The sequence below is a fragment of the Bombina bombina genome, chromosome 3 (genome assembly GCF_027579735.1).
Source record: "Bombina bombina isolate aBomBom1 chromosome 3, aBomBom1.pri, whole genome shotgun sequence".
NCBI lineage: Eukaryota > Metazoa > Chordata > Amphibia > Anura > Bombinatoridae > Bombina > Bombina bombina.
This window is the reverse complement of record NC_069501.1, coordinates 1,277,888,008-1,277,913,955: the sequence shown is the minus strand read 5'-3', so window position 1 is coordinate 1,277,913,955 and position 25,948 is coordinate 1,277,888,008.

Genomic DNA, 25,948 nt, shown 5'->3' with positions numbered 1-25,948 from the left:
TGCATCCTCCTGCTCTGTCTGCTCCCTCATACACCCTGCATCCTCCTGCTCTGTCTGCTCCCTCATACACCCTGTATCCTCCTACTCTGTCTGCTCCCTCATACACCCTGCATCCTCCTGCTTTGTCTGCTCCCTCATACACCCTGTATCCTCCTGCTCTGTCTGCTCCCTCATACACCCTACATCCTCCTGCTCTCTCTGCTCCTTCATACACCCTGCATCCTCCTGCTCCCTCATACACCCTGCATCCTCCTGCTTTGTCTGCTCCTTCATACACCCTGTATCCTCCTGCTCTCTCTGCTCCCTCATACACCCTGCATCCTCCTGCTCTGTCTGCTCCTTCATACACCCTGCATCCTCCTGCTCTGTCTGCTCCCTCATACACCCTGCATCCTCCTGCTCTCTCTGCTCCCTCATACACCCTGCATCCTCCTGCTCTCTCTGCTCCCTCATACACCCTGCATCCTCCTGCTCTGTCTGCTCCCTCATACACCCTGCATCCTCCTGCTCTGTCTGCTCCCTCATACACTCTGCATCCTCCTGCTCTGTCTGCCCTTCATACACCCTGCATCCTCCGGCTCTGTCTGCTCCCTCATACACCCTGTATCCTCCTGCTCTGTCTGCTCCCTCATACACCCTGCATCCTCCTGCTCTGTCTGCTCCCTCATACACCCTGCATCCTCCTGCTCTCTCTGCTCCTTCATACACCCTGCATCCTCCTGCTCCCTCATACACCCTGCATCCTCCTGCTCTGTCTGCTCCTTCATACACCCTGCATCCTCCTGCTCCCTCATACACCCTGCATCCTCCTGCTCTCTCTGCTCCCTCATACACCCTGTATCCTCCTGCTCTGTCTGCTCCCTCATACACCCTGCATCCTCCTGCTCCCTCATACACCCTGTATCCTCCTGCTCTGTCTGCTCCATCATACACCCTGCATCCTCCTGCTCCCTCATACACCCTGCATCCTCCTGCTCTATCTGCTCCCTCATACACCCTGCATCCTCCTGCTCCCTCATACACCCTGTATCCTCCTGCTCTGTCTGCTCCATCATACACCCTGCATCCTCCTGCTCCCTCATACACCCTGCATCCTCCTGCTCTGTCTGCTCCCTCATACACCCTGTATCCTCCTGCTCTGTCTGCTCCCTCATACACCCTGCATCCTCCTGCTCTGTCTGCTCCTTCATACACCCTGCATCCTCCTGCTCTGTCTGCTCCCTCATACACCCTGCATCCTCCTGCTCCCTCATACACCCTGCATCCTCCTGCTCTGTCTGCTCCCTCATACACCCTGCATCCTCCTGCTCTCTCTGCTCCCTCATACACCCTGTATCCTCCTGCTCTGTCTGCTCCCTCATACACCCTGTATCCTACTGCTCTGTCTGCTCCCTCATACACCCTGTATCCTACTGCTCTGTCTGCTCCTTCATACACCCTGCATCCTCCTGCTCCCTCATACACCCTGCATCCTCCTGCTCCCTCATACACCCTGCATCCTCCTGCTCTGTCTGCTCCCTCATACACCCTGCATCCTCCTGCTCTCTCTGCTCCCTCATACACCCTGTATCCTCCTGCTCTGTCTGCTCCCTCATACACCCTGCATCCTCCTGCTCTGTCTGCTCCCTCATACACCCTGCATCCTCCTGCTCTCTCTGCTCCCTCATACACCCTGTATCCTCCTGCTCTGTCTGCTCCCTCATACACCCTGCATCCTCCTGCTCCCTCATACACCCTGTATCCTCCTGCTCTGTCTGCTCCCTCATACACCCTGCATCCTCCTGCTCTGTCTGCTCCCTCATACACCCTGCATCCTCCTGCTCTGTCTGCTCCCTCATACACCCTGCATCCTCCTGCTCTGTCTGCTCCCTCATACACCCTGCATCCTCCTGCTCTGTCTGCTCCCTCATACACCCTGTATCCTCCTGCTCTGTCTGCTCCCTCATACACCCTGCATCCTCCTGCTCTGTCTGCTCCCTCATACACCCTGCATCCTCCTGCTCTGTCTGCTCCCTCATACACCCTGCATCCTCCTGCTCTCTCTGCTCCCTCATACACCCTGCATCCTCCTGCTCTGTCTGCTCCCTCATACACCCTGCATCCTCCTGCTCTGTCTGCTCCCTCATACACCCTGCATCCTCCTGCTCTGTCTGCTCCCTCATACACCCTGCATCCTCCTGCTCTGTCTGCTCCCTCATACACCCTGCATCCTCCTGCTCTGTCTGCTCCCTCATACACCCTGCATCCTCCTGCTCTGTCTGCTCCTTCATACACCCTGCATCCTCCTGCTCTGTCTGCTCCCTCATACACCCTGCATCCTCCTGCTCTGTCTGCTCCCTCATACACCCTGCATCCTCCTGCTCTGTCTGCTCCCTCATACACCCTGCATCCTCCTGCTCTGTCTGCTCCCTCATACACTCTGCATCCTCCTGCTCCCTCATACACCCTGTATCCCCCTGCTCTGTCTGCTCCCTCATACACCCTGTATCCTCCTGCTCTGTCTGCTCCCTCATACACCCTGTATCCTCCTGCTCTGTCTGCTCCCTCATACACCCTGCATCCTCCTGCTCCCTCATACACCCTGTATCCACCTGCTCTGTCTGCTCCCTCATACACCCTGCATCCTCCTGCTCCCTCATACACCCTGCATCCTCCTGCTCCCTCATACACCCTGCATCCTCCTGCTCCCTCATACACCCTGTATCCTCCTGCTCTGTCTGCTCCCTCATACACCCTGTATCCTCCTGCTCTGTCTGCTCCCTCATACACCCTGCATCCTCCTGCTCCCTCATACACCCTGCATCCTCCTGCTTTGTCTGCTCCTTCATACACCCTGTATCCTCCTGCTCTCTCTGCTCCCTCATACACCCTGCATCCTCCTCCTCTATCTGCTCCCTCATACACCCTGCATCCTCCTGCTCTGTCTGCTCCCTCATACACCCTGCATCCTCCTGCTCTGTCTGCTCCCTCATACACCCTGCATCCTCCTGCTCTGTCTGCCCCCTCATACACCCTGCATCCTCCTGCTCGGTCTGCCCCCTCATACACCCTGCATCCTCGTGCTCTGTCTGCTCCCTCATACACCCTGCATCCTCCTGCTCTGTCTGCCCCCTCATACACCCTGCATCCTCCTGCTCGGTCTGCCCCCTCATACACCCTGCATCCTCCTGCTCTGTCTGCTCCCTCATACACCCTGCATCCTCCTGCTCTGTCTGCTCCTTCATACACCCTGCATCCTCCTGCTCTCTCTGCTCCCTCATACACCCTGCATCCTCCTGCTCTCTCTGCTCCCTCATACACCCTGCATCCTCCTGCTCTCTCATACACCCTGTATCCTCCTGCTCTGTCTGCTCCCTCATACACCCTGCATCCTCCTGCTCTGTCTGCTCCCTCATACACCCTGCATCCTCCTGCTCCCTCATACACCCTGTATCCCCCTGCTCTGTCTGCTCCCTCATACACCCTGTATCCTCCTGCTCTGTCTGCTCCCTCATACACCCTGTATCCTCCTGCTCTGTCTGCTCCCTCATACACCCTGTATCCTCCTGCTCTGTCTGCTCCCTCATACACCCTGTATCCTCCTGCTCTGTCTGCTCCCTCATACACCCTGCATCCTCCTGCTCTGTCTGCTCCTTCATACACCCTGCATCCTCCTGCTCTCTCTGCTCCCTCATACACCCTGCATCCTCCTGCTCCCTCATACACCCTGTATCATCCTGCTCTGTCTGCTCCCTCATACACCCTGTATTCTCCTGCTCTGTCTGCTCCCTCATACACCCTGTATCCTCCTGCTCTGTCTGCTCCCTCATACACCCTGCATCCTCCTGCTCCCTCATACACACTGTATCCTCCTGCTCTGTCTGCTCCCTCATACACCCTGCATCCTCCTGCTCCCTCATACACCCTGCATCCTCCTGCTCCCTCATACACCCTGTATCCTCCTGCTCTGTCTGCTCCCTCATACACCCTGTATCCTCCTGCTCTGTCTGCTCCCTCATACACCCTGCATCCTCCTGCTCTGTCTGCCCCCTCATACACCCTGTATCCTCCTGCTCTGTCTGCCCCCTCATACACCCTGCATCCTCCTGCTCTGTCTGCTCCTTCATACACCCTGCATCCTCCTGCTCTCTCTGCTCCCTCATACACCCTGCATCCTCCTGCTCTCTCATACACCCTGTATCCTCCTGCTCTGTCTGCTCCCTCATACACCCTGTATCCTCCTGCTCTGTCTGCTCCTTCATACACCCTGCATCCTCCTGCTCTGTCTGCTCCCTCATACACCCTGCATCCTCCTGCTCTGTCTGCTCCCTCATACACCCTGCATCCTCCTGCTCTGTCTGCTCCCTCATACACCCTGCATCCTCCTGCTCTGTCTGCTCCCTCATACACCCTGCATCCTCCTGCTGTCTGCTCCCTCATACACCCTGCATCCTCCTGCTCCCTCATACACCCTGCATCCTCCTGCTCCCTCATACACCATGCATCCTCCTGCTCTGTCTGCTCCCTCATACACCCTGCATCCTCCTGCTCTCTCTGCTCCCTCATACACCCTGTATCCTCCTGCTCTGTCTGCTCCCTCATACACCCTGCATCCTCCTGCTCCCTCATACACCCTGCATCCTCCTGCTCTGTCTGCTCCCTCATACACCCTGTATCCTCCTGCTCCCTCATACACCCTGTATCCTCATGCTCTGTCTACTCCCTCATACACCCTGCATCCTCCTGCTCCCTCATACACCCTGCATCCTCCTGCTCCCTCATACACCCTGTATCCTCCTGCTCCCTCATACACCCTGTATCCTCCTGCTCTCTCTGCTCCCTCATACACCCTGCATCCTCCTGCTCTGTCTTCTCCCTCATACACCCTGTATCCTCCTGCTCTGTCTGCTCCCTCATACACCCTGCATCCTCCTGCTCTGTCTGCTCCCTCATACACCCTGCATCCTCGTGCTCTGTCTGCTCCTTCATACACCCTGCATCCTCCTGCTCTGTCTGCTCCCTCATACACCCTGCTTCCTCCTGCTCTGTCTGCTCCCTCATACACCCTGCATCCTCCTGCTCTATCTGCTCCCTCATACACCCTATATCCTCCTGCTCTGTCTGCTCCCTCATACACCCTGCATCCTCCTGCTCCCTCATACACCCTGTATCCTCCTGCTCTGTTTGCTCCCTCATACACCCTGTATCCTCCTGCTCTGTCTGCTCCCTCATACACCCTGCATCCTCATGCTCTGTCTGCTCCCTCATACACCCTGCATCCTCCTGCTCTGTCTGCTCCCTCATACACCCTGCATCCTCCTGCTCCCTCATACACCCTGCATCCTCCTGCTCTGTCTGCTCCCTCATACACCCTGTATCCTCCTGCTCCCTCATACACCCTGTATCCTCATGCTCTGTCTGCTCCCTCATACACCCTGTATCCTCATGCTCTGTCTGCTCCCTCATACACCCTGCATCCTCCTGCTCCCTCATACACCCTGTATCCTCCTGCTCTGTCTGCTTCCTCATACACCCTGTATCCTCCTGCTCTGTCTGCTCCCTCATACACCCTGCTTCCTCCTGCTCTGTCTGCTCCCTCATACACCCTGCATCCTCCTGCTCTATCTGCTCCCTCATACACCCTGCATCCTCCTGCTCCCTCATACACCCTGCTTCCTCCTGCTCTGTCTGCTCCCTCATACACCCTGCATCCTCCTGCTCCCTCATACACCCTGTATCCTCCTGCTCTGTCTGCTTCCTCATACACCCTGTATCCTCCTGCTCTGTCTGCTCCCTCATACACCCTGCTTCCTCCTGCTCTATCTGCTCCCTCATACACCCTGTATCCTCCTGCTCTGTCTGCTCCATCATACACCCTGCATCCTCCTGCTCTGTCTGCTCCCTCATACACCCTGTATCCTCCTGCTCTGTCTGCTCCCTCATACACCCTGTATCCTCCTGCTCTGTCTGCTCCCTCATACACCCTGCGTCCTCCTGCTCTGTCTGCTCCCTCATACTCCCTGCATCCTCGTGCTCTGTCTGCTCATACACCCTGCATCCTCCTGCTCTATCTGCTCCCTCATACACCCTGTATCCTCCTGCTCTGTCTGCTCCCTCATACACCCTGTATCCTCCTGCTCTGTCTGCTCCCTCATACACCCTGTATCCTCCTGCTCTGTCTGCTCCCTCATACACCCTGTATCCTCCTGCTCTGTCTGCTCCCTCATACACCCTGTATCCTCCTGCTCTGTCTGCTCCCTCATACACCCTGCATCCTCCTGCTCCCTCATACACCCTGCATCCTCCTGCTCTCTCTGCTCCCTCATACACCCTGCATCCTCCTGCTCTCTCATACACCCTGTATCCTCCTGCTCTGTCTGCTCCCTCATACACCCTGCATCCTCCTGCTCTGTCTGCTCCCTCATACACCCTGCATCCTCCTGCTCTGTCTGCTCCCTCATACACCCTGCATCCTCCTGCTCTGTCTTCTCCCTCATACACCCTGTATCCTCCTGCTCTGTCTGCTCCCTCATACACCCTGCATCCTCCTGCTCTGTCTGCTCCCTCATACACCCTGCATCCTCGTGCTCTGTCTGCTCATACACCCTGCATCCTCCTGCTCTATCTGCTCCCTCATACACCCTGTATCCTCCTGCTCTGTCTGCTCCCTCATACACCCTGCATCCTCCTGCTCCCTCATACACCCTGTATCCTCCTGCTCTGTTTGCTCCCTCATACACCCTGTATCCTCCTGCTCTGTCTGCTCCCTCATACACCCTGCATCCTCATGCTCTGTCTGCTCCCTCATACACCCTGCATCCTCCTGCTCTGTCTGCTCCCTCATACACCCTGCATCCTCCTGCTCCCTCATACACCCTGCATCCTCCTGCTCTGTCTGCTCCCTCATACACCCTGCATCCTCCTGCTCTGTCTGCTCCCTCATACACCCTGTATCCTCCTGCTCCCTCATACACCCTGTATCCTCATGCTCTGTCTGCTCCCTCATACACCCTGTATCCTCATGCTCTGTCTGCTCCCTCATACACCCTGCATCCTCCTGCTCCCTCATACACCCTGTATCCTCCTGCTCCCTCATACACCCTGTATCCTCATGCTCTGTCTGCTCCCTCATACACCCTGTATCCTCATGCTCTGTCTGCTCCCTCATACACCCTGCATCCTCCTGCTCTATCTGCTCCCTCATACACCCTGTATCCTCCTGCTCTGTCTGCTCCCTCATACACCCTGTATCCTCCTGCTCTGTGTGCTTCCTCATACACCCTGTATCCTCCTGCTCTGTCTGCTCCCTCATACACCCTGCTTCCTCCTGCTCTGTCTGCTCCCTCATACACCCTGCATCCTCCTGCTCTATCTGCTCCCTCATAGACCCTGCTTCCTCCTGCTCTGTCTGCTCCCTCATACACCCTGCATCCTCCTGCTCCCTCATACACCCTGTATCCTCCTGCTCTGTCTGCTCCCTCATACACCCTGCTTCCTCCTGCTCTGTCTGCTCCCTCATACACCCTGTATCCTCCTGCTCTGTCTGCCCCCTCATACACCCTGCATCCTCCTGCTCTGTCTGCTCCCTCATACACCCTGTATCCTCCTGCTCTGTCTGCTCCCTCATACACCCTGCATCCTCTTGCTCTGTCTGCTCCCTCATACACCCTGCATCCTCCTGCTCTGTCTGCCCCCTCATACACCCTGCATCCTCCTGCTCCCTCATACACCCTGCTTCCTCCTGCTCTGTCTGCTCCCTCATACACCCTGCATCCTCCTGCTCCCTCATACACCCTGTATCCTCCTGCTCTGTCTGCCCCCTCATACACCCTGCATCCTCCTGCTCTGTCTGCTCCCTCATACACCCTGCATCCTCCTGCTCTGTCTGCTCCCTCATACACCCTGTATCCTCCTGCTCCCTCATACACCCTGTATCCTCATGCTCTGTCTGCTCCCTCATACACCCTGTATCCTCATGCTCTGTCTGCTCCCTCATACACCCTGCATCCTCCTGCTCCCTCATACACCCTGTATCCTCCTGCTCTATCTGCTCCCTCATACACCCTGCATCCTCCTGCTCCCTCATACACCCTGCTTTCTCCTGCTCTGTCTGTTCCCTCATACACCCTGCATCCTCCTGCTCTACCTGCTCCCTCATACACCCTGCATCCTCCTGCTCTACCTGCTCCCTCATACACCCTGCATCCTCGTGCACTGTCTGCTCATACACCCTGCATCCTCCTGCTCTGTCTGCTCCCTCATACACCCTGTATCCTCCTCCTCTGTCTGCTCCTTCATACACCCTGCATCCTCCTGCTCTGTTTGCTCCCTCATACACCCTGCATCCTCCTGCTCTGTCTTCTCCCTCATACACCCTGTATCCTCCTGCTCTGTCTGCTCCCTCAAACACCCTGCATCCTCCTGCTCTGTCTGCTCCCTTATACACCCTGCATCCTCCTGCTCTGTCTGCTCCCTCATACACCCTGCATCCTCCTGCTCCCTCATACACCCTGCATCCTCCTGCTCTGTCTTCTCCCTCATACACCCTGTATCCTTCTGCTCTGTGTGCTCCATCATACACCCTGCATCCTCCTGCTCTGTCTGCTCCCTCATACACCCTGCATCCTCCTGCTCTGTCTGCTCCCTCATACTCCCTGCATCCTCGTGCTCTGTCTGCTCATACACCCTGCATCCTCCTGCTCTATCTGCTCCCTCATACACCCTGTATCCTCCTGCTCTGTCTGCTCCCTCATACACCCTGTATCCTCCTGCTCTGTCTGCTCCCTCATACACCCTGTATCCTCCTGCTCCTTCTGCTCCCTCATACACCCTGTATCCTCCTGCTCTGTCTGCTCCCTCATACACCCTGTATCCTCCTGCTCTGTCTGCTCCCTCATACACCATGTATCCTCCTGCTCTGTCTGCTTCTTCATACACCCTGCATCCTCCTGCTCCCTCATACACCCTGTATCCTCCTGCTCTGTCTGCTCCCTCATACACCCTGCATCCTCCTGCTCCCTCATACACCCTGCTTCCTCCTGCTCTGTCTGCTCCCTCATGCACCCTGCATCCTCCTGCTCCCTCATACACCCTGCATCCTCCTGCTCCCTCATACACCCTGCATCCTCCTGCTCCCTCATACACCCTGTATCCTCCTGCTCTGTCTGCTCCCTCATACACCCTGTATCCTCCTGCTCTGTCTGCCCCCTCATACACCCTGCATCCTCCTGCTCTGTCTGCTCCCTCATACACCCTGTATCCTCCTGCTCTGTCTGCTCCCTCATACACCCTGCATCCTCCTGCTTTGTCTGCCCCCTCATACACCCTGCATCCTCCTGCTCTGTCTGCTCCCTCATACACCCTGTATCCTCCTGCTCTGTCTGCTCCCTCATACACCCTGCATCCTCCTGCTCCCTCATACACCCTGCTTTCTCCTGCTCTGTCTGTTCCCTCATACACCCTGCATCCTCCTGCTCTACCTGCTCCCTCATACACCCTGCATCCTCGTGCACTGTCTGCTCCAACATACACCCTGCATCCTCCTGCTCTGTCTGCTTCCTCATACACCCTGTATCCTCCTGCTCTGTCTGCTCCATCATACACCCTGCATCCTCCTGCTCTGTCTGCTCCATCATACACCCTGCATCCTCCTGCTCCCTCATACACCCTGTATCCTCCTGCTCCCTCATACACCCTGCTTCCTCCTGCTCTATCTGCTCTTCATACACCCTGCATCCTCCTGCTCTGTCTGCTCCCTCATACACCCTGCATCCTTGTGCTCTGTCTGCTCATACACCCTGCATCCTCCTGCTCTGTCTGCTCCCTCATACACCCTGTATCCTCCTGCTCTGTCTGCTCCCTCATACACCCTGTATCCTCCTGCTCTGTCTGCTCCCTCATACACCCCTCATCCTCTTGCTCCCTCATACACCCTGCATCCTCCTGCTCTGTCTGCTCCCTCATACACCCTGTATCCTCCTGCTCTGTCTGCTCCCTCATACACCCTGCATCCTCCTGCTCTGTCTGCTCCCTCATACACCCTGCATCCTCCTGCTCCCTCATACACCCTGTATCCTCCTGCTCTGTCTGCTCCCTCATACACCCTGCATCCTCCTGCTCCCTCATACACCCTGCTTCCTCCTGCTCTGTCTGTTCCCTCATACACCCTGCATCCTCCTGCTCTACCTGCTCCCTCATACACCCTGCATCCTCCTGCTCTACCTGCTCCCTCATACACCCTGCATCCTCGTGCACTGTCTGCTCATACACCCTGCATCCTCCTGCTCTGTCTGCTCCCTCATACACCCTGTATCCTCCTCCTCTGTCTGCTCCTTCATACACCCTGCATCCTCCTGCTCTGTTTGCTCCCTCATACACCCTGCATCCTCCTGCTCTGTCTTCTCCCTCATACACCCTGTATCCTCCTGCTCTGTCTGCTCCCTCAAACACCCTGCATCCTCCTGCTCTGTCTGCTCCCTTATACACCCTGCATCCTCCTGCTCTGTCTGCTCCCTCATACACCCTGCATCCTCCTGCTCCCTCATACACCCTGCATCCTCCTGCTCTGTCTTCTCCCTCATACACCCTGTATCCTTCTGCTCTGTGTGCTCCATCATACACCCTGCATCCTCCTGCTCTGTCTGCTCCCTCATACACCCTGCATCCTCCTGCTCTGTCTGCTCCCTCATACTCCCTGCATCCTCGTGCTCTGTCTGCTCATACACCCTGCATCCTCCTGCTCTATCTGCTCCCTCATACACCCTGTATCCTCCTGCTCTGTCTGCTCCCTCATACACCCTGTATCCTCCTGCTCTGTCTGCTCCCTCATACACCCTGTATCCTCCTGCTCCTTCTGCTCCCTCATACACCCTGTATCCTCCTGCTCTGTCTGCTCCCTCATACACCCTGTATCCTCCTGCTCTGTCTGCTCCCTCATACACCATGTATCCTCCTGCTCTGTCTGCTTCTTCATACACCCTGCATCCTCCTGCTCCCTCATACACCCTGTATCCTCCTGCTCTGTCTGCTCCCTCATACACCCTGCATCCTCCTGCTCCCTCATACACCCTGCTTCCTCCTGCTCTGTCTGCTCCCTCATGCACCCTGCATCCTCCTGCTCCCTCATACACCCTGCATCCTCCTGCTCCCTCATACACCCTGCATCCTCCTGCTCCCTCATACACCCTGTATCCTCCTGCTCTGTCTGCTCCCTCATACACCCTGTATCCTCCTGCTCTGTCTGCCCCCTCATACACCCTGCATCCTCCTGCTCTGTCTGCTCCCTCATACACCCTGTATCCTCCTGCTCTGTCTGCTCCCTCATACACCCTGCATCCTCCTGCTTTGTCTGCCCCCTCATACACCCTGCATCCTCCTGCTCTGTCTGCTCCCTCATACACCCTGTATCCTCCTGCTCTGTCTGCTCCCTCATACACCCTGCATCCTCCTGCTCCCTCATACACCCTGCTTTCTCCTGCTCTGTCTGTTCCCTCATACACCCTGCATCCTCCTGCTCTACCTGCTCCCTCATACACCCTGCATCCTCGTGCACTGTCTGCTCCAACATACACCCTGCATCCTCCTGCTCTGTCTGCTTCCTCATACACCCTGTATCCTCCTGCTCTGTCTGCTCCATCATACACCCTGCATCCTCCTGCTCTGTCTGCTCCATCATACACCCTGCATCCTCCTGCTCCCTCATACACCCTGTATCCTCCTGCTCCCTCATACACCCTGCTTCCTCCTGCTCTATCTGCTCCCTCATACACCCTGCATCCTCCTGCTCTGTCTGCTCCCTCATACACCCTGCATCCTTGTGCTCTGTCTGCTCATACACCCTGCATCCTCCTGCTCTGTCTGCTCCCTCATACACCCTGTATCCTCCTGCTCTGTCTGCTCCCTCATACACCCTGTATCCTCCTGCTCTGTCTGCTCCCTCATACACCCTGCATCCTCTTGCTCCCTCATGCACCCTGCATCCTCCTGCTCTGTCTGCTCCCTCATACACCCTGTATCCTCCTGCTCTGTCTGCTCCCTCATACACCCTGCATCCTCCTGCTCTGTCTGCTCCCTCATACACCCTGCATCCTCCTGCTCCCTCATACACCCTGTATCCTCCTGCTCTGTCTGCTCCCTCATACACCCTGCATCCTCCTGCTCCCTCATACACCCTGCTTCCTCCTGCTCTGTCTGCTCCCTCATACACCCTGCATCCTCCTGCTCCCTCATACATCCTGCATCCTCCTGCTCCCTCATACACCCTGCTTCCTCCTGCTCTGTCTGCTCCCTCATACACCCTGCATCCTCCTGCTCCCTCATACACCCTGTATCCTCCTACTCTGTCTGCTCCCTCATACACCCTGCATCCTCCTGCTCTGTCTGCTCCCTCATACACCATGTATCCTCCTGCTCTGTCTGCTCCCTCATACACCCTGTATCCTCCTGCTCTGTCTGCTCCCTCATACACCCTGTATCCTCCTGCTCTGTCTGCTCCCTCATACACCCTGCATCCTCTTGCTCCCTCATGCACCCTGCATCCTCCTGCTCTGTCTGCTCCCTCATACACCCTGCATCCTCCTGCTCTGTCTGCTCCCTCATACACCCTGCATCCTCCTGCTCCCTCATACACCCTGTATCCTCCTGCTCTGTCTGCCCCCTCATACACCCTGCATCCTCCTGCTCCCTCATACACCCTGCATCCTCCTGCTCCCTCATACACACTGCATTCTCCTGCTCCCTCATACACACTGCATCCTCCTGCTCCCTCATACACCCTGCATCCTCCTGCTCCCTCATACACCCTGCATCCTCCTGCTCTGTCTGCTCCCTCATACACCCTGCATCCTCCTGCTCCCTCATACATCCTGCTCCCTCATACATCCTGCTCCCTCATACACCCTGCTTCCTCCTGCTCTGTCTGCTCCCTCATACACCCTGCATCCTCCTGCTCCCTCATACACCCTGTATCCTCCTGCTCCCTCATACACCCTGTATCCTCCTGCTCTGTCTGCTCCCTCATACACCCTGCATCCTCCTGCTCTGTCTGCTCCCTCATACACCATGTATCCTCCTGCTCTGTCTGCTCCCTCATGCACCCTGCATCCTCCTGCTCCCTCATACACCCTGTATCCTCCTGCTCTGTCTGCTCCCTCATACACCCTGCATCCTCCTGCTCTGTCTGCTCCCTCATACACCATGTATCCTCCTGCTCTGTCTGCTCCCTCATACACCCTGCTGCATCCTGCTCTGTCTGCCCCCTCATACACCCTGCATCCTCCTGCTCTCTCATACACCCTGTATCCTCCTGCTCTGTCTGCCCCCTCATACACCCTGCATCCTCCTGCTCTGTCTGCTCCCTCATACACCCTGTATCCCCCTGCTCTGTCTGCTCCCTCATACACCCTGCATCCTCCTGCTCTGTCTGCTCCCTCATACACCCTGAATCCTCGTGCTCGGTCTGCTCCCTCATACACCCTGCATCCTCGTGCTCTGTCTGCTCCCTCATACACCCTGCATCCTCCTGCTCTGTCTTCTCTTTCATACACCCTGCATCCTCCTGCTCTGTCTGCTCATACACCCTGCATCCTCCTGCTCCCTCTTACACCCTGTATCCTCCTGCTCTGTCTGCTCCCTCATACACCCTGTATCCTCCTGCTCTGTCTGCCCCCTCATACACCCTGCATCCTCCTGTTCTCTCTGCTCCCTCATACACCCTGCATCCTCCTGCTCCCTCATACACCCTGCATCCTCCTGCTCCCTCATACACACTGCATCCTCCTGCTCCCTCATACACCCTGCATCCTCCTGCTCTGTCTGCTCCCTCATACACCCTGCATCCTCCTGCTCTGTCTGCTCCCTTATACACCCTGCATCCTCCTGCTCTCTGCTCCTTCATACACCATGCATCCTCCTGCTCTCTCTGCTCCCTCATACACCCTGCATCCTCTTGCGCTCTCTTCTCCCTCTTACACCCTGCATCCTCCTGCTTTGTCTGCTCCATCATACACCCTGCATCCTCCTGCTCCCTCATACACCCTGCATCCTCCTGCTCTCTCTGCTCCCTCATACACCCTGCATCCTCCTGCTCTGTCTGCTCCCTCATACACCCTGCATCCTCCTGCTCTGTCTGCTCCCTCATACACCCTGCATCCTCCTGCTCTGTCTGCTCCCTCATACACCCTGTATCCTACTGCTCTGTCTGCTCCTTCATACACCCTGTATCCTCCTGCTCTGTCTGCTCCCTCATACACCCTGCATCCTCCTGCTCTCTCTGCTCCCTCATACACCCTGCATCCTCCTGCTCTTTCTGCTCCCTCATACACCCTGCATCCTCCTGCTCTCTCTGCTCCCTCATACACCCTGCATCCTCCTGCTCTCTCTGCTCCCTCATACACCCTGCATCCTCCTGCTCTCTCTGCTCCCTCATACACCCTGCATCCTCCTGCTCTCTCTGCTCGCTCATACACCCTGCATCCTCCTGCTCTCTCTGCTCCCTCATACACCCTGCATCCTCCTGCTCTGTTTGCTCCCTCATACACTCTGCATCCTCCTGCTGCCTCATACACCCTGCATCCTCTTGCGCTCTCTGCTCCCTCATACACCCTGCATCCTCTTGCGCTCTCTGCTCCATCATACATCCTGCATCCTCCTGCTCCCTCATACACACTGCATACACACTGCATCCTCCTGCTCCCTCATACACACTGTATCCTCCTGCCATGTCTGCTCCCTCATACACACTGCATCCTCCTGCTCCCTCATACACACTGCATCCTCCTGCTCTGTCTTCTCCCTCATACACCCTGCATCCTCCTGCTCCCTCATACACCCTGCATCCTCCTGCTCCCTCATACACCCTGCATCCTCCTGCTCCCTCATACATACTGCATCCTGCTCCCTCATACACTCTGCATCCTCCTGCTCCCTCATACACCCTGCATCATCCTGCTCCCTCATACATACTGCATCCTCCTGCTCCCTCATACACCATGCATCCTCCTGCTTTCTCATAACCCTGCATCCTCCTGCTCCCTCATACACACTGCATCCTCCTGCTCCCTCATACATACTGCATCCTCCTGCTCCATCATACACCCTGCATCCTCCTGCTCCGTCTGCTCCCTCATACACACTGCATCCTCCTGCTCCCTCATACACCCTGCATCCTCCTGCTCCCTCATACACACTGCATCCTCCTGCTCCCTCATACAGCCTGCATCCTCCTGCTCCCTCATACACCCTGCATCCTCCTGCTCCCTCATACATCCTGCATCCTCCTGCTCCCTCATACACCCTGCATCCTCCTGCTCCCTCATACACCCTGCATCCTCCTGCTCCCTCATACACCCTGCATCCTCCTGCTCCCTCATACACCCTGCATCCTCCTGCTCCCTCATACACCCTGCATCCTCCTGCTCCCTCATACACCCTGCATCTTCCTGCTCCCCCATACACCCTGCATCCTCCTGCTCCCTCATACACAATGCATTCTCCTGCTCCCTCATACACACTGCATCCTCCTGCTCCCTCATACACCCTGCATCCTCCTGCTCCCTCATACACACTGCATCCTCCTGCTCCCTCATACACCCTGCATCCTCCTTCTCCCTCATACACACTGCATCCTCCTGCTCCCTCATACACCCTGCATCCTCCTGCTCCCTCATACACACTGCATCCTCCTGCTCCCTCATACACCCTGCATCCTCCTGCTCCCTCATACACCCTGCATCCTCCTGCTCCCTCATACAACCTGCATCCTCCTGCTCCCTCATACACCCTGCATCCTCCTGCTCCCTCATACACACTGCAGCCCCCTGCTCCCTCATGCACCCTGCATCCTCCTGCTCCCTCATACACCCTGCATCCTCCTGCTCCCTCATACACCCTGCATTCTCCTGCTCCCTCATACACCCTGCATCCTCCTGCTCCCTCATACACCCTGCATCCTCCTGCTCTGTCTGCTCCCTCATACACCCTGCATCCTCCTGCTCCCTCATACACCCTGCATCCTCCTGCTCCCTCATACACCCTGCATTATCCTGCTCCCTCATACACACTGCATTATCCTGCTCCCTCATACACCCTGCATTATCCTGCCCCTCATACACCCTGCATCCTCCTGCTCCCGCATACACCCTGCATCCTCCTGCTCCCTCATACACACTGCATTCTCCTGCTCCCTCATACACCCTGCATCCTCCTGCTCCCTCATACACCCTGCATCCTCCTGCTCCCTCATACACACTGCATCCTCCTGCTCCCTCATACACACTGCATTCTCCTGCTCCCTCATACACCCTGCATCCTCCTGCTCTCTCATACACCCTGCATCCTCCTGCTCCCTCATACACACTGCATCCTCCTGCTCCCTCATACACACTGCATCCTCCTGCTCCCTCATACACCCTGCATCCTCCTGCTCCCTCATACACCCTGCATCCTCCTGCTCCCTCATACACCCTGCATCCTCCTGCTCCCTCATACACCCTGCATCCTCCTGCTCACTCATACACCCTGCATCCTCCTGCTCCCTCATACACCCTGCATCCTCCTGCTCCCTCATACACCCTGCATCCTCCTGCTCCCTCATACACCCTGCATCCTCCTGCTCCCTCATACACCCTGCATCCTCCTGCTCCCTCATACACCCTGCATCCTCCTGCTCCCTCATACATCCTGCATCCTCCTGCTCCCTCATACATACTGCATCCTCCTGCTCCCTCATACACCATGCATCCTCCTGCTTTCTCATACACCCTGCATCCTCCTGCTCCCTCATACACACTGCATCCTCCTGCTCCCTCATACATACTGCATCCTACTGCTCCCTCATACACCCTGCATCCTCCTGCTCCGTCTGCTCCCTCATACACACTGCATCCTCCTGCTCCCTCATACACCCTGCATCCTCCTGCTCCCTCATACACACTGCATCCTCCTGCTCTCTCATACACCCTGCATCCTCCTGCTCCCTCATACACCCTGCATCCTCCTGCTCCCTCATACATCCTGCATCCTCCTGCTCCCTCATACACCCTGCATCCTCCTGCTCCCTCATACACCCTGCATCCTCCTGCTCCCTCATACACCCTGCATCCTCCTGCTGCCTCATACACCCTGCATCCTCCTGCTCCCTCATACACCCTGCATCCTCCTGCTCCCTCATACACCCTGCATCCTCCTGCTCCCTCATACACCCTGCATCTTCCTGCTCCCCCATACACCCTGCATCCTCCTGCTCCCTCATACACACTGCATCCTCCTGCTCCCTCATACACACTGCATCCTCCTGCTCCCTCATACACACTGCATTCTCCTGCTCCCTCATACACACTGCATCCTCCTGCTCCCTCATACACCCTGCATCCTCCTGCTCCCTCATACACACTGCATCCTCCTGCTCCCTCATACACCCTGCATCCTCCTGCTCCCTCATACATCCTGCATCCTCTTGCTCCCTCATACATACTGCATCCTCCTGCTCCCTCATACACCATGCATCCTCCTGCTTTCTCATACACCCTGCATCCTCCTGCTCCCTCATACACACTGCATCCTCCTGCTCCCTCATACATACTGCATCCTCCTGCTCCCTCATACACCCTGCATCCTCCTGCTCCGTCTGCTCCCTCATACACACTGCATCCTCCTGCTTTCTCATACACCCTGCATCCTCCTGCTCCCTCATACACCCTGCATCCTCCTGCTCCCTCATACACACTGCATCCTCCTGCTCCCTCATACACCCTGCATCCTCCTGCTCCCTCATACACCCTGCATCCTACTGCTCCCTCATACACACTGCATTCTCCTGCTCCCTCATACACCCTGCATCCTCCTGCTCCCTCATACACCCTGCATCCTCCTGCTCTGTCTGCTCCCTCATACACCCTGCATCCTCCTGCTCCCTTATACACACTGCATCCTCCTGCTCCCTCATACACCCTGCATCCTCCTGCTCCCTCATACACCCTGCATTCTCCTGCTCCCTCATACACACTGCATTATCCTGCTCCCTCATACACCCTGCATCCTCCTGCTCCCTCATACACCCTGCATCCTCCTGCATCCTCCTGCTCCCTCATACACCCTGCATCCTCCTGCTCCCTCATACACCCTGCATCCTCCTGCTCCCTCATACACCCTGCATCCTCCTGCTCCATCATACACACTTCATCCTCCTGCTCCCTCATACACACTGCAGCCTCCTGCTCCCTCATACACCATGCATCCTCCTGCTCCCTCATACACACTGCAGCCTCCTGCTCCCTCATACACCCTGCATCCTCCTGCTCCCTCATACACCCTGCATCCTCCTGCTCCCTCATACACACTGCATCCTCCTGCTCCCTCATACACCCTGCATCCCCCTGCTCCCTCATACACCCTGCATTCTCCTGCTCCCTCATACACACTGCATTATCCTGCTCCCTCATACACCCTGCATCCTCCTGCTCCCTCATACACCCTGCATCCTCCTGCTCCCTCATACACCCTGCATCCTCCTGCTCCCTCATACACCCTGCATCCTCCTGCTCCCTCATACACACTGCATTCTCCTGCTCCCTCATACACCCTGCATCCTCCTGCTCCCTCATACACCCTGCATCCTCCTGCTCCCTCATACACACTGCATCCTCCTGCTCCCTCATACACACTGCATCCTCCTGCTCCCTCATACACACTGCATTCTCCTGCTCCCTCATACACCCTGCATCCTCCTGCTCCCTCATACACCCTGCATCCTCCTGCTCCCTCATACACACTGCATCCTCCTGCTCCCTCATACACACTGCATCATCCTGCTCCCTCATACACCCTGCATCCTCCTGCTCCCTCATACACCCTGCATCTTCCTGCTCCCTCATACACACTGCATCCTCCTGCTCCCTCATACACACTGCATCCTCCTGCTCCCTCATACACACTGCATCCTCCTGCTCCCTCATACACACTGCATCCTCCTGCTCCCTCATACACCCTGCATCCTCCTGCTCCCTCATACACCCTGCTCCCTCATACACCCTGCATCCTCCTGCTCCCTCATACACCCTGCATCCTCCTGCTCCCTCATACACCCTGCATCCTCCTGCTCCCTCATACACCCTGCATCCTCCTGCTCCCTCATACACCCTGCATCCTCCTGCTCCCTCATACACCCTGCATCCTCCTGCTCCCTCATACACCCTGCATCCTCCTGCTCCCTCATACACCCTGCATCCTCCTGCTCCCTCATACACCCTGCATCCTCCTGCTCCCTCATACACCCTGCATCCTCCTGCTCCCTCATACATCCTGCATCCTCCTGCTCCGTCTGCTCTGTCACGTACTCTGCATCCTCCTTCTGTTTTTGCTTACTCACACACCCTGAGACCTTTTTCTCTCTCGGTTCCATCAAATACCTTGCAACCTCCCTCTTTCTCACATACTCTTTTCTTTCCAATGACATGGAGAGTCCACAAATCCATTCAATTATTTATTGGAAATTCACTTCCTTGCCATCAGGAGACAAAGAACACCTCAGCCAGAGCTCAGAGCTTAAGTATCCTCCAACTACCCATACTGCCCCAGTCCTTCTTTACCTCTGTACCAAGGAGGAAGCAAAGATGCGCCTTTTTGGTTCTTATCTACCGTCAAATTCTATGTTTCTATGGTGCTCTGAAGAAATATGGATTTAAATCATTTAATGGGTAGCTTCCCTTCAAGTAGGACTGGGATAATTCTGTGTCCATGTAATCCTCTTTAGTAAGAGTTTGGATAGCTGTTAGCTGCTATAGGTCGCAGGGAGGCTTCTCTGTTCTCTCTCCAGCAATCTATGCTAACCCCCATCCGGCATCCAGTGTTAGCTACACTGCTTTCCTTTCTATCCCAGGTCCCGGTCAGATGTGGATATGAAGCTGTCAGTACTTGAAGTACTGTGTCTGCACATTGTAAGAAGTCCCTGATTCTCTCTTCAGTGCTGAGAAGGATTCTAACCTAATTAATGGGTGTTATAGCCTTCTATTAAGTGCAGGACATTAGAGACATATGTCTTTCCTTGAGGAAAATGGGTTCTGTATTTTCCTAAATATCCCAGGATTGAGATTAACAGTATTTTCTTCTTAAACGGAAGAGTCCACAGCTGCATTCATTACTATTGGGAATTCAAAACCTGGCCACCAGGAAAAGGCAAAGACACCCCAGCCAAAGGCTTACATACCTCCCCCACTTCCCTCATCCTCCAATCATTCTTTGCCTTTCGTCACAGGAGGTTGGCAGAGAAGTCTCAGAAGATTGAAGATAGTCTCTTATGGAGGGTAGTACTCTTCGAAATGGGACTGGAGTTTTTAAGTAATCCTGTAAGCCTCTCAGTGAGAGCATGGATGAAGTTTAGAGTCCGGAGATGCAGTGAGAGTCTTTCTGCGAAACCATCCCAACTCATATTAACAGCTCCTAGGCAATCAGCAAGATATAGGAGGGGGCGCCCTAAAGGGGGATAAATCTATACTCCTAATATAGGGTGGTAATAGATATCAAAGTCTTATATATCATATAACACAAACATATACCTCATAAGAGAAAGATTAAGCTAATGTACTGGTCATGAGACTATACAGTCTAAATAGTAACAGCAAGATAGATGTAATGCAAACCTCCTAAGAGAAAGACAAAATGAGAAAATATATATACCCAATGGTAAATAGGTAACAACCTCACATTAACATAATTCACAATGGTGTGTGAACTAATAGGTACAGTGCACTATATGACAAACATATGGAGGAGGATATAGTCTCAAAGTGTAATAGTCTCTAATAATGGTGGTGAAAAGTCACTGAGGTGGAAATCAGGCAGCTATCTGTGGAGATCCAGGCCGGGATCCAAAGCAGCAATCTACAAAGACAAGAAGAGACAGAAGCGCCACATGGCCCAATATTGTCTGTTCCAAAAATGAAATAAATGTGTGTGCACAGAGTAAATTCACATTTGTGGAAGCACCTCAATTAGTGCTATAGCAGCAGTCTGGGATTTCTTACAGTCACCCAGGGGACCAATCTCCGGTATAGGTATGATGTCTATATCAAAACGACATAAAGAGACACAGGTGCCTATATGGCCTAGTATTGTCTTAACACAGGTGAGTCAGTGTGTTAATAGAAAGGTACTCACATTTGTTGTAGCATCTCCCTTGATGCTATAGAGGCAGAATGGGATCAATATAGTCACCCACCAGATTTAAACAAAGGCCTGCTGGACACAAATGGAAGTCAGGAACCGCCAGTGGTCAGGGGAGACCCAGACTAAAGAACCCCTCTCACCAGAGGGATAGATAGCAACAAAAAGGTGGTAGCAAGTGTTCAAGTATAAAATAGTTTTATTAAAATAGTAAAAACAAGGCAACGCGTTTCTCAGCTCAAGGCTGTTTCATCAGGCTTCCTGTGGGTCCGGATAGCGCTACAGCTGCGTTCCGGACCTGTTTTTACTATCTGTCATACTTTTTTTTTAAAAATAATAGTACGTACATGATTGTTTTTCTCTGTTGTGGGACTCACAAACTGAAAAGATTTGCTGTTTATAATACAGAGACAGCTCATAAGCGTAACAAAAAAATAGGTTGCTGTTTATAATAAAGAGACAGCACACAAGAATGAAGACAGCACTCAACGATAATAAAGATGAGGTTGCTGTTTATTATTAAAGAGGCAGTAATGTTTTTTTGCCTGTTGATCTTTATTAAAAGATGTTCAGTGTTTATTTCCTTACTCCATCCTTTGTGTCTTAGGATGGGACAAGTACGCACATTTAATGAGTTACTTTTTCTATTTAAAGCGACAGTAACAGTTTTTATCTGTTAGTCTGTATTTAAAGATGTTCAATGTTTATTTGCTTGCTCCATCCTTTGTGTCTTAGGATGGAACAAGAACACACAAAAGATGAGTTACTTTTGATTTTAAAGAGACAGTAACGTTTGTGTTACTTTACAGAGAAAATTAGAAAAGGGATTCTGTCCTTTCTGAACATTCTCCCACAAATGTCTCCTACAGTGTCCCACATAATGTTATGGCCCACATGCAGTGCCCTGCACTTCCTCTTGCTCTTACGTTGCATTGCATACATGGTTGTTTTTGCAACGAGGTAGTATGCATTATTAGAGGAATTAATTTCACTCAGTAAGGGCGATTGATTTAATAGTTACTATCCCAGCTGTTTCTTCCCTATTAAAGGAAAGAGGAAGAAACTTCGGGATTATCTGATAGAGAATTCTCAGGCTCAGTTGACATAATATCTTTATTTGATCCTGAGGTTGTTTTTTTCTCTGTTTTTTTGGCTTAATTACCTCCATTTGTTACTTTCGGAGGTTTTAGCTGCCAGGGGCGACTCCGACTCTGCTGGTGTTCTCTAGTGCGTCCAGTAGGTTATTAAGGAATGGAACGCTTTTATTATTATTTTAAAAAAAAAAATTTCCATAGTGGCTTTACTATGGAGGCTGGACAAGCATTCCCTAGGGTGGATGGAGTAGTCTCCAGCCTGGCCAAGAGAACTTTGTTTCCCCTAGAAGTTCATTGGATTGAAGGTCCTATGGATAAGAAGTAGAAGGGGATGTACGCCTGGGTTTCTAATGGCAACCTTCCGTGTACTCTGCTACCGTCACTAGTACGACGGCATATGGATCTGATGTTTTTTCTGATGCTGCTAGGTCAGAATCTCCCCTGGATAAGGGCACAGGATAGGATGAAGGCCTTGTGTTGGCTACTTCCTTTATTTCAAATTTTTCCCTTCAGGGTTTGCTGTTACAGTTTACAGTCCTTTGGTTAGAGTCTGTTCTATGGTTGTATGCTCTAAGTTTATGCTTTTTGCGATTCCTTGCAAGGGGACGACCTTGATGGGATCTGGCTTGATCAAAGTTATATCTTTTTCTCCTGCTGTTAAATTGGACACAGCCTTGAGGACATGTCTCCGATCCGGGACAGGATCTTGTTTGGGACAGTATTCCTTTTTTTACTCAGACTTGGGTTCGAGATGTTCAGGATCCCTGGACCATAGAAATAGTGTCCCAGGGATACAATCTGAAGTTCAAAATATTTTTCTTTCTCGAGGACGATTAATCCTATTCGTACCATTCTTTCATTCACTCGGGGGTCAATTTATGACGACAATGGACTTAAAGGATTCAATGGTGTCCCACAATGGACTAGTGGTAAACTTTGCTGCTTTAAAAGCTGCGGCTATGTGTTCCACACAGCGAGTCCACTTTCTCTGGTGGGTTATAAATAACCTCGTCTAGATCATGATTTGCAGGCTACCGAATTTGCCTTTAATTATCTCCATGTCCCTATCCGCAGAGATAATTTCAAGTGCCTATGGTTGCGTTTTATAGACAAACATTTTCAGTTGGTGGTTCTAGGGTCGCGGAGCATTGCGGTAGCGCCTTCTCTGGGCGATGTTCTGATCCAGGCGTCATCTTTTCAGCTAGCAAAGTCTCATACTGACATTGTTCTATCCTTCATGAGGATTCACGGGTAGAAGGTAAATCTGGGTAAGAGTTTGCTAGTTCCACAGACAAGGTATCCTTCTTGGGAACTCTCATCGACTCTCTATCCATGAAAATTTTCCTGACAGGGTTCACGAGGTTACAGATCATGGATACATGTCGAGCCCTTTAGTCCAATCCTTGGCTGTCAGTGGCTCAGTGCATGGAGGTAATTGGATTGATGGTAGCGGAAATGGACTTCATTCCGTTTGTTCGGTTTCTTTTCAGACCTCTACAACTGTGCATGCTCAGGCAGTGGAATGGAGATTATACAGATTTGTCTCCTCGGATAAATCTAGATCAGGAGACAAGGGTCTATCTTCTATGATGGTTGTCGCTGGATCATCTATCCCAGGGGTCATGCTTCCGCAGACCCTCATGGGTGATAGTGACACCGGATGCCAGCTTGTTAAGATGGGGAGCAGTTTGGAACTCCCTAAGGGCTCAGGGTGTATGTACTCAGGCGGAGTCTCTCCTTCCCGTCAATATCCTAGAGTTGAGGGCAATATTCAATGTGTTTTGGGCTTGGCCTCCGTTGGCTTCGACCCAATTCCTCAGATTCTAGTCGGACAACATGGCGACGATAGCTTACATCAATCATCAGGGAGGAACAAGAAGTTCCTTAGCAATGACAGAAGTAGCCAAGATCCTCATCCCAGGGGTGGACAACTGGGAAGCAGATTTTTTGAGCGGACTGACATTTCATCCGGGAGAGTGGGATCTCCATCCGGAGGTATTTTCCAGCTTGATTCTCAGATAGGGCAGGCCGGAGTTGGATTTCATGGCATCTCGCCAGAATGCCAAGCTTCAGAGGTACGGGTCCAGGTCGAGGGATTCCCAGGCCGAGCTGATAGATGCCTTGGCAGTGCCTTGGTCTTTCAGCCTAGTTTATGTGTTCCCTCCATTTGCTCTCCTTCCCCGGGTGATTGCTCGAGTCAAACTGGAGAGGTCTTTGGTGATCTTCATCGCTCCTGCGTGGCCTTGTGGGACTTGGTATGCCGATCCGGTGGACATGTCATCTTAGCCACTGTGGTCGCTTCCATTGAGGAAAGGTCTTCTCTTTCAGGGGCCCTTCCATCATCCGAATCTAGTTTCTCTGCAACTAACTGCTTGGAGGTTAAACGCTTAATTTTATATAAGCGAGGGTTTTCTGGTTCGGTCATAGATGCCTTTATTCAGGCACGTACGCCTGTTACTAGAAGTATTTCCCATTAGATATGGGGTAGATATCTTTATTGGTGCAAATCCGAGGGCTACTCATGGAGTAGGGTTACGATTCGCAGGAATTTGACTTTTCTCCAAAAGGGATTGGAGAAAGGGTTGTCGACAAGTTCCTTAAAGGGACAGATTTTTGCCTTATCTATTTTGTTACTCAAGCGTCTGGCAGATGTTCCAGATGTTCAATCTTTTTGTCAGGCTCTGACTAGAATCAGGCCTGTGTTTAGACCAATTGCTCCTCCTTGGAGTTTGAATTTAGTTCTTAAAATTCCTCGGGGGTTCCGTTTGAACCTGTGCATTCCATAGATATTAAGTTATTATCTTGGAAGGTTTTATTTTTGTTTGCTATTTCTTCTGCTCGAGGAGTATCTGAGCTTTCAGCTTTACAATGTGATTCTCCTTATCTTATTTTCCATTCTGATAAGGTGGTGTTATGTACTAAACCTGGTTTCCTTCCTAAGGTTGTTTCTAATAAGAATATTAATCAGGAAATTGTTGTTCCTTCCTTGTGTCCTAATCCTTCTTCTGAAAAGGAGCGACTGTTACATAATTTGGACATGGTCCGTGCCTTGAAGTTTTACTTGCAGGCCACTAAGGATTTTCATCAATCTTCTTCCCTGGTTGTTGTGTTTTCTGGGAAGCGTAGGGGTCAGAAAGCTACGGCTACCTCTCTTTCTTGTTGGCTGAAGAGTATCATCCGTTTTGCATATGAGACTGCTGGACAGCAGCCTCCTGAGCAAATTACGGCTCATTCCACTAGGACTGTGGTTTCCTCATGGACATTCGAAAATGATGCTTCTGTTGAACAAATTTGAAAAGCTGTGACTCTTCACACTTTTTCCAAATTTGATAACTTTGCCTCAGCTGAGGCCGTTTTTGGGAGGAAAGTTTTTCAAGCACTGGTGCCTTCCGTTTAGGTTTCCTGTCTTGTCCCTCCCTTTTCATCCGTGTACTATAGCTTTGGTATTGTATCCCACAAGTAAGGATGAAATCCGTGGACTCATCGTATCTTGTAAAAGAAAAGGAAATTTATGCTTACCTGATAAATTTGTTTCTTTTACGATACGATGAGTCCACGGCCTGCCCTGTTTTTATAAGACAGGTCTAAACTTCAGACACCTCTGCACCTTGGCTTTTCCTTTCTCTTCCTAACTTCGGTCGAATGACTGGATTGGGAGGGAAGGGAGGAGCTATATATACAGCTCTGCTGTGGTGCTCTTTGCCTCCTCCTGCTGACCA